The sequence below is a fragment of the Urtica dioica genome, chromosome 9 (assembly GCF_054948205.1).
Source record: "Urtica dioica subsp. dioica isolate 48M chromosome 9, U.dioica_male_clone48M_v1_H2, whole genome shotgun sequence".
In the NCBI taxonomy this organism is placed as follows: Eukaryota; Viridiplantae; Streptophyta; class Magnoliopsida; order Rosales; family Urticaceae; genus Urtica; species Urtica dioica.
This window is the reverse complement of record NC_142764.1, coordinates 22491084-22500583: the sequence shown is the minus strand read 5'-3', so window position 1 is coordinate 22500583 and position 9500 is coordinate 22491084. Positions and strand designations below refer to the sequence as shown.

Below are 9500 nucleotides of genomic sequence, written 5' to 3'. Positions count from 1 at the left end.
TTTCGAAGTAAGTAACATTCGAAAGAATCTTTCGCTGGGGAAGCAACAATGCTTAGGGCTGATATGTATCAAGAGAAGTATAACGGATAAATTGACTTCTCTTGACACGGGCTGAACCTGGAGGATCTTGATCACGAACTGACTATATCAGTGGACACTCGTCACGATGAGTAAATATAATTCTAGTATAAAGGAGAGTTCAGTCTTGGCTTACAAGGTGGAGTATTTGACCAAGATTAGACGAATCGATGGACAAAAGAGAAAGGATTATTTGGTCTTTTTCATCGGATTTGTTAAGCTCCTATTACTAGGTCCATAGTCTCCGATTCGGCTCTGATAAAGGCGGATAAGAACTTTCTTATAATAATGTTTATCATTATTAATCTCACTTGCTGTAATTGTGATTGACAACATTAATTCTGGAAAACGGGTATTCGCATAATTAAATAAATATTTATGGTAGAATTGTTTATTTATTGTTTGATCAAGTAAATAAACAATTATTAATTATTTGTTTATTGTTGGACCAAGTAAATAAATAATTAATTGGGTTTTAAGCAATTGGGCCTTGCACAAAATATGAAAGTCGGATTTAGGGTTTTGGCACTAGGGTTTGCGCAAATCCCCTTGGCCGTGTGCCTAAAAACCGATTTTTATAATATTGGTATTTACCAATATTTTCTCTTTAGTTGTTTAAATAAAGGAGAGAGAATAATATAAGATATTTTCCTATATTTTCTCCTTATTTAAAGGAGAATATTTAGGAGAATATTTAGGAGAAAATTTAGGAGAATAATATATTCTCCTTTATTATCTCACTAAATAAATTATTCTCTATTTAAATATCCCATAGATATTGATCTGATGGATGAGAGAAAAAGTAGGATTCACTTGTTGAGATCCAAGGGCCTAGATTAAATCCATTAGTGTGAACACAATAAAAGGAAATAAAATATTCTGGAAGATTCCATGAATATCTCCTTTTTACTACTATAAATAGGGGTTCATGAGAAGGCAAAAATTAAGGATTTTGACCTAGAAATTTCGTGGCTCTCCCTCTTGGCCGTGCGAAATTTGCTGCTTCTCCCCCTCGGAAATTTGTTTCCATTCTTAGTAAAATAAGAGAGAGATCTCGAAACACCTAGTTTCGTGATCTAGTGAGATAAAGACTGTGCCCACTCATCTTTCTTATTCGCCTCGGAGATTACGTTTCGGAAGACTAAGGTGTCATCCTCGAGTCCTTCATCAAGACGTTCAAGACGAAGACGGATTGTGAAAGCTTTCAGTACGTGAGCCAAAAACTGTAAGTATTCGTTTTCGCTCTATATCGGTTGCTTGACTTATATGCTCTCGTGAATTACATTAATTAAACATAACTAGATCTTGTTAATTATAACCATAATTTAATTAGCTTATGATCAGCGTAATTAATTATTTTTCCGCATTAATATGGTTATATGGTGGAATCATCCCAAAAGAGGCGCGTCGGAACGATCGTTCGTGTCCGATGCGCGCTCGATCCACCAACACTAACGTTGCGGGAAAGAGGGTCACCTGTCGCGGGTATGCAAAACTCCGGAAGAAATGATCCCCGCCTCGAAAGAGCAATCGAAGGCTATTGCGAGGGTGTACTCTATACGTGAAGATGAAGTCCGAGCAGGATCGTCGAATACCGTCGCAGGTCAGATTTTCGTAGACTCCTTCTCTGCATATGCATTGATAGATTCAGGAGCTACACATTCATTTATTGCATCTAGGAAGTCTGATCAGCTAGGTGGAAATAGGAAGAAGTTTTCGTATCCGTTCTTGATGGCTACGCCTTCCGGAGATAGATATCAGTCGATGTACTGGTATGAGAATGTGCCGATTCAGGTCCAGGATCGGATACTGAAGGCGAACTTGATTGAACTGGAAATGGTAGATTATGATGTGATCCTTGAGATGGATTGGCTGAGTAACTTCCATGCACTCATTGATTGCCGGAAAAAGTCGGTTTTGTTCAAAAACCCCGGACTTGAACCGTTCCAGTTCCAAGTTTCTTCTCGAAAATCAAGTTTTCCGGTTATATCGGCACTAAAGGCTGTGAAGATGATGCATCAAGGATGCATGGGATATCTTGCTAGTGTTGTAGACGTCACAAAGACGGTTAAGTCACAGCCGCAAGACATTCCAATTGTTAGAGATTTTCTTGACGTTTTTCCCGAAGATCTTCCCGGCCTGCCTCTTGATCGCGAGGTGGAGTTCAATATTGAACTTATCCCAGGTACATCACCAATATCTAAAACCCTATACCGTATGGCTCCAGCAGAGTTGAAAGAACTCAAAATACAGCTTCAGGATTTGCTTGATAAGGGGTTCATTCGACCGAGCCATTCACCATGGGGAGCGCGAACCAAGTGACAGTCAAGAACAGATATCCACTGCCGCATTGATGATCTTTTCGACCAACTGGCTGGAGCAACTATATTCTCCAAGGTCGACTTGCGTTCTGGGTACCATCAGCTGAAAGTTCGAGACGAAGACATCCCGAAAACTGCTTTTCGTACTCATTATGGTCATTACGAGTTTTTAGTGATGTCGTTTGGATTGACTAATGCACCAGCAGCGTTCATGAACTTGATGAACCGAGTGTTTGAAGATTTTCTGGATAAGTTTGTGATCGTGTTCATCGACGACATTCTAATCTACTCGAAGACTAAAGAAGAGCATGAACAGCATCTGGAGCTAGCGCTAAGCAGGCTGAGGGAAAAACGATTGTATGCCAAGTTCTCCAAGTGTGAATTTTGGCTGAAGCATGTTGTTTTTCTCGGCCAGTGGTCAGTAGCGCAGGAATCATGGTAGATCCGGCCAAAGTGGAAGCTGTGAAGCAATGGAGTCAGCCGAAAATGGTAACTGAAATAAGAAGTTTCTTGGGCCTAGCGGGCTACTATAGAAAGTTCGTGGATGGATTTTCTAAATTAGCCATGCCGTTGACCCAATTGACTCGCAAAGGACATAAGTTTATCTGGTCGGAAACGTGTGAGAAAAGTTTCCAAGAGATGAAAAGTCGGTTGACAACGGCGCCAGTGCTCACAATTCCACAGGGAGAAGATGGATTCTCCATATATTGTGATGCGTCTAAACAAGGTTTGGGTGCAGTACTGATGCAACATGGGAAAGTCATCGCATACGCCTCTCGACAGTTGAAAGATTATGAAACTCGATACCCTACACACGATCTAGAGCTTGCAGCTGTCGTTTTTGCTCTGAAAGTTTGGAGACACTATCTGTATAGAGTGCATTGCGACATCTATACGGATCATAAGACGCTGAAATATCTCTTCACTCAGAAAGAGCTTAACCTGCGCCAAGGACGTTGGATGGAACTTCTGAATGACTATGACTTTGATTTGCATTATCATCCTGGTAAGGCAAATAAAGTCGCAGATGCGCTTAGCCGCAAATCTGTAGCGTCCTTAGCAAGTTTGGTTGAAACGTCTCTTTAACTAAAAGATGATGTTCATCAGCTAGAAATTCAGCTGATCACTGGGAGATTAGCTGCTCTTAGCGTACGTCCGATGTTGCTGGAACAGATCAAAGATGGTCAGTACGCAGACGAATATCTTCTTGGGAAGATGTTTGAGGCTCAAAATGGTAAAGAAGGTGATTTCAAGTTAGATGAGAACGATGTTTTAAGATGTAATGGAAGAGTTTGTGTGCCATCTAACGAGGAAGTCAGAAAGCAGTTGATGGTGGAAGCTCACGGGACATCATATTCGGTACATCCAGGTGTGACAAAGATGTATCAAGACTTAAAAAAAGGTATATTGGTGGCCATGAATGAAGAGAGATGTAGCTGAGTTTGTTCACAACTGTCTAACTTGTCAACAAGTTAAGGCAGAGCATTAAAAGCCAGCTGGACTGCTGCAACCACTTGAGATTCCACAATGGAAGTGGGAGCAGATAACGATGGATTTCGTGTTAGGTTTGCCAAAAACCACAGCTGGTCACGACTCAGTATGGGTCATTGTCGACAGGTTGACTAAATCAGCTCATTTTATGCCCATCAAGACCACTCACACCATGGATAAACTCGCTGAACTTTACATCAAAGAGATTGCTCGTCTACATGGAGTTCCTAGCTCAATCGTCTCTGACCGTGATGCTCGTTTTACGTCCAAATTTTGGAAGAGTTTACAACAGCATTTGGGGACGCGACTGAAATTCAGCACTGCATTTCATCCCCAAACTGACAGCCAGAGTGAACGCACGATCCAAGTGTTATGAAGCTTTTTATGGGCGAAAGTGTCGCTCTCCAGTTCATTGGGATGAAGCTGGTGAGAGCGATTTCATCGGGCCTGAATTGCTCGAGCGGACCACCGAAGCGATCAAGAAAATTCAAGCCTGGATGAAGACCGCACAAAGTCGTCAGAAGAGCTACGCAGATAAGCATAGAAGACCTCTATTGTTTAAGGCCGGAGAGAAAGTCTTTTTGAAAGTCTCTCCGATGCGTGGCGTCATGAGATTCGGGAAGAAAGGGAAGCTCAGCCCGAGATATGTTGGACCTTTTGAGATATTGGAACGAGTAGGCAAGGCAGCGTATCGCCTAGCCCTATCGCCGTCTATGTCAAATCTTCATGATGCGTTTCACGTATCGATGTTGCGGAAATACTTGTCTGATCCTTCATGTGTACTGCAAGATCAAGAGGTTGAGATTTCTCCTGACGTCAGATATGAAGAACCATCTGTTTCAATCTTAGATCGCAAGGAGAAAGTCTTGAGGAATAAGACTATACCTCTAGTCAAAGTACTATGGAAGAAACACTCCGCGGAAGAAGCTACTTGGGAGCTTGAAAGCAAAATGCAAAAGAAATACCCTGCCTTGTTCTAAGTTTCGAGGACGAAACTCTTCTAAGGGGGTAGGGATTGTAATATATATTTACTCTTCTAAGGGGGTAGGGATTGTAATATATATTTACTTCTTACTTTAGAAAATATTAATCAGGTAACGGATTACTATAGAATATCTCAATGATATTCTCAATAAATAACATCATTAATATATTATTTATGTAATATACGAACTTTTGTAGCGCTCGACTTGTGGATTTGAATAAAATAAACGAGTTTTATTTCAAATCAAATTCTTGTTGCTCATGAGACGTCCTTAAATTTCAAATATATTGGAGAAAAAAAAATAATAATCATAAATATATTTAAGGTCGATGAAATTTCGGAATAAGGATATTCGAGTAAACTCGATATTAATTTCCGAATAAATTCATTCGGAACGTACTCGGAGACTTAAAATCTCAAGAGTGAAAATAAATTCCGAAATCTCTTAAATATATTTAAAATAACGGGAATTAATAAGAAATTCTCGGTTATTTTTCATGATTATTTTTTTTTTTTTTTATAAATTAAGGACGAGTTTGAGAGGATTTAATTGGAAAGGACTTAAGTGCAACAAAGTGAGGGACGAGAGTGAAAGAAAAAATTTAAGAGGGGTTATTTCAGGAGACATGTGGCCCAATGGAGTGCTGCCACGTTCTCCTCTCCCATTCGGCCACGTAACCCCCTTTCTCTTTCTTCTTTCCTTCTTCTCTCCTTCTTCTCACGCGCGCTGGAGACCTGCAGGAAAAGAAAGAAAAAAAATTCAACACAACAACCGAGTCTTTCATCACCGCCATCTTCTCCAGCCGAGTCTCCATCTCCGCGCGTGCCACCGAGGAGAAGATCAAGGTCGCCGAGAGCCACGGTGACGCCGGAGCAAGAGAAAACGCCGGGGAAGGCGTGGTGACTTACCGGGGAAGCTTATATCACGGGTTGAGGTGAGGATTTCATCTCCTTGGTTTGATTTGATTCAAGGGTTCATAGAGTCAAAAATTGGGGGTTTTTTATCCGAGATGAAATCTGAGATTTTTGTTGGTTTTGATTGTTCATTGAGCTTGATTGGTGATGATTATGAGATGAATTTGAGGATTGAGCACGAAATTCTTGGTTGGATTGGATTTTTGGTCGAAAATCTTTTTTTTAGGGTTCATGGAAGTAAATTTTTTTGGGGCTTTTTTATTCTGAAGGGTTGTTGATGAATTTGAGACTGTTGTGAACATGTTTGATGGCTGGATATTGATTGAAAATGGCTGGTTGGATTTATGAGAAATTTTGGAAGAATTTTGGTTGTTTGTTTTATCTTGGCCGTGTGAATATTGTTAAGGATTTGAGTTGGCCACGTTTATGTCTTGGCCGTGAGCTTGGTTTGCTTGTTTTTGGCCGTGAGTTTTCTGGATGTTTTGAATTTGACGCTTGGTTGTTGTCTTGGCCGAGGACTTGTCTTGACCGGGTTGTGTTTCGTGAATCTGAGCCTCGGGTTTTTGAAATTTGAACTTTATGACGACTCTAAAATTTTTTATGACAAGTCTAAAATTTTTTATGACGAGTCTCGAAATTTTATGACAAGTCTAAAGATTTTGTGACAAGTTGGTTGGATTCGTGTTTGGTTGTGTGACTTGCTTGGGTTCGGGTTTTTGAGTCGAGATGTCGGATTTGGATTTAAGGAATTAACTCGTTATCGGATTCCGCGGTTTGATGACAGATTTGGTCGGACAAGCAGGAACCGGAGGAGTCAAAGGAGACGAAGCCGTATTTTGGAGTTTTCAAGAAAAGAGTTATCGAAATTAAAGCTCGATTAACTCTTCTTTTGACCGGCAACAAGTGTCAAGTATTCCGGAGAACGTGAAAAGCAAGACATCGCTGGAAGTTGACGAACTTTCTGTCGATCTATTCCAGGTAAGCGTGGAGACATAAGTCAACTACTTATCAAGGGAATAATCTTGTTTACGTGTATTTACGTGTTAATAATAATAAAGAGTAGGAAAAGTCTTAAAAGACACAAACACTGAAGATTAAGGCTTCAGCCACTCTTTATGAAAAATTTTAGTTGGGTTTTTACCCATAGGTTCAAACGCTAACTTGAACCAACCAGTTGCTACTTTGTTGTAGTTAGATCCCTCTGCTAACCATAGACTTTGGCTAGATCTGAGGTGACAGGAGAGCAGGTTGGACTTTCGGATTCGAGCTGAGGGTAGAAGTACCAGGAGTCACGTCCTGAGTCTTCAATCTAATACACTTAACGAGCATGAAAGGGAAACAATAAGTCTTTCGGGATTTAACCCGAGACGCTCTCATCTATATGCTTAGTTGTGTACTCTATACGCTAGAGTACCCAAAGATTAAAAACGTTGTCGGTGGTACCTACAAGTCAATGACTTGTATGAAGCGGATTTAAAAATCCTTGCGCTAAGTACTCTTTACGCAATGGGTGAACGTCGCGATTCGCGAGCTCATTGCGGGACTGGAGACTCGACGGTAGCTGATGCTGGCACCATATGGCGGAATGGGTGAAGGTCAGAGCCCAGTATGCGCTGACGTCTTCCTGCTTTCTTATGTGATTGTTTGCACGTCACATGGCTCTGCATTAGATGTTTTCCTTTCATAGGTTAGACTCTCGCTTACTGAGTCAATCGACTCATAGTTTTATGACCCTTGGTAATGTAGATAAGGGAAAAACTTGTAAGCGGGAAACGAGATCGAAGACCGAGACCGAGCGCGTATTGCCTTGACCTATGGGCTATGGGGTTTCTTAACCGGGGGTTAGTGTCTTTTGTTAAAACGTTCCGGAACGTATTTGTATAGGAGTCGCTATAAGACTCTAAGTTATAAAAGCGAAAAATTTCCCCGGATTTTCGCAAACTATTTTGATATATAAAATTATTATGATCTATTGTTAGAGTTGATCGGTCGCGGCTCGTGGGCGAGTTGTTGCTCGCAGGTCGTGACAATTTATTTATCATTATAAGAGATACTATTCTATAAATAGTATAGTATAGAATATCTCCATGATACTCTAAATAAATAACACAATTAATATATTATTTGTTTCTCACAATATGATATACTATTCCATAAAAGGAAAAGATAGAATATCTCCATGATACTCTCATAAATAACTATTACAATAAATACTTAGCAAATCGGAACATATTTTATATATGATATTTATTTCATATTTAAGAAAAACCATATTCATATTTGGCTTTGATTAAACAAATTCAATGCCCATGTACCTCTATGTACACGCCTACCATAAGCCATTTTATGAGCTGATTTAAATTGCTCTTTTACAAGTCCATTTAAATATAAGTGATATTTCAAACTTACTTAAACAATTAATAACTTATTCATAAAATACTTTATTACGAATGCGAAATAAATTTGCAACAAAGTTGCAGTAGTGATAGTGCAATCAATTATGTAATTATTACGAGCATCTCTATTCATCTTATCAGAACCACCTTGGAGATTATGGACCTAGTAACTGAAGCTCCTACGAATTCGAACAAAGTAGACGAAATCTATGTTTTCTCTTATTCATTTGATTCGTTAATCTCGGCATCAATAACTAAAGTCTGTCTAGGTCGTACACATACTGAATGTGCAGAATGCTCTCCCCAAGTGATCAACCTTTCATTTGTGTTCCACATATGTGATTTTAGATCCAGCTATCTAGGCATGGATCAATCACCGATCATATTTTAACTCATAGTCCGAACATAGATGCCCAACATGTAATTCAGTTTAATGATAGTTGTCATTGATTTTAACTAGAAAACAACCCACTAATCAATAATGCTAATAAAGTAAAGTTCGTATTATATTTAGTAATCATTCATGTTTATTTTATAATCTTCTAGTGGACAATATTCTTAACAAGACTCGCATTTCGTTGGAGATATTGTTCTCTGTCGTAACCTTGAAATACATTAATCAGACTGCGGATGTGCTTACCAAGAGCTTGTCCGTCACTCGCTTAATTCCTGAAACTCAAGTCCAAGCTTGTCGTTGGCATCATCACCGCCTACGTTGAGGGGGTTAATAGAGTAGTTGAAGCCACGTCAGCAGCATCATCATCGAATATAAGAAATGGAAAGACTTATTGTGGAGTTAATGTAATCAAAGAGTGTTAGTTAAGTTAACTATTTTGAGGTTAGATCTTAGTTGTACTAACTGATGTAGCATATATTACAATAGTGTAACCAATATTACGATTAATGAATCTTTTCGGAAGAAAAAGTGACTTTATCTCTCCAAATTTGAATACTTCATTTTAAAAATCTTTCAAAATACTATATTATTTTACTTCGGCGTAGTGAAAATTGTGTTTACCATTTAGGCATTGATCATCCTTCTATTCGAACACACGAAATAGTTTGAGTGCTCTAGTTTAAATAAGAATGGACAGTCGATTCTATTTAGGGGAATTTTGAATACTTAAAATGGCGAATATTTCAGCTCTTTGATTAGGTCTAACTAAAAAAGTCTTCGCAAGCACATAACGTTGGCACTTGCAAGTTGACTTGTAAAGATGATATAAGATCTGAAAGCTATTGCGAAGACTTCTTCAAAGATTATCTAAGCGCCGATAATGCTTTGAAAATAACTACATGCATCGGTTATTCTGC

The 9500-nt window shown here is 39.2% G+C and overlaps 1 long non-coding RNA gene across 2 annotated transcripts; it reads left to right on the top strand.

Annotated features, from left to right (window-relative positions):
* The first annotated feature begins 5671 nt into the window (after positions 1-5671).
* On the top strand, positions 5672-9179 carry LOC149385863 (uncharacterized). 2 transcript variants are annotated; one of them, XR_016301415.1, is made up of 3 exons: positions 5672-5810; positions 6575-6768; positions 8810-9179. It is a non-coding gene; the product is annotated as an uncharacterized LOC149385863 (long non-coding RNA). The 2 variants fall into 2 exon arrangements; XR_016301414.1 differs by having other exon boundaries at positions 8733-9179.
* The last annotated feature ends 321 nt before the right edge of the window (positions 9180-9500 follow it).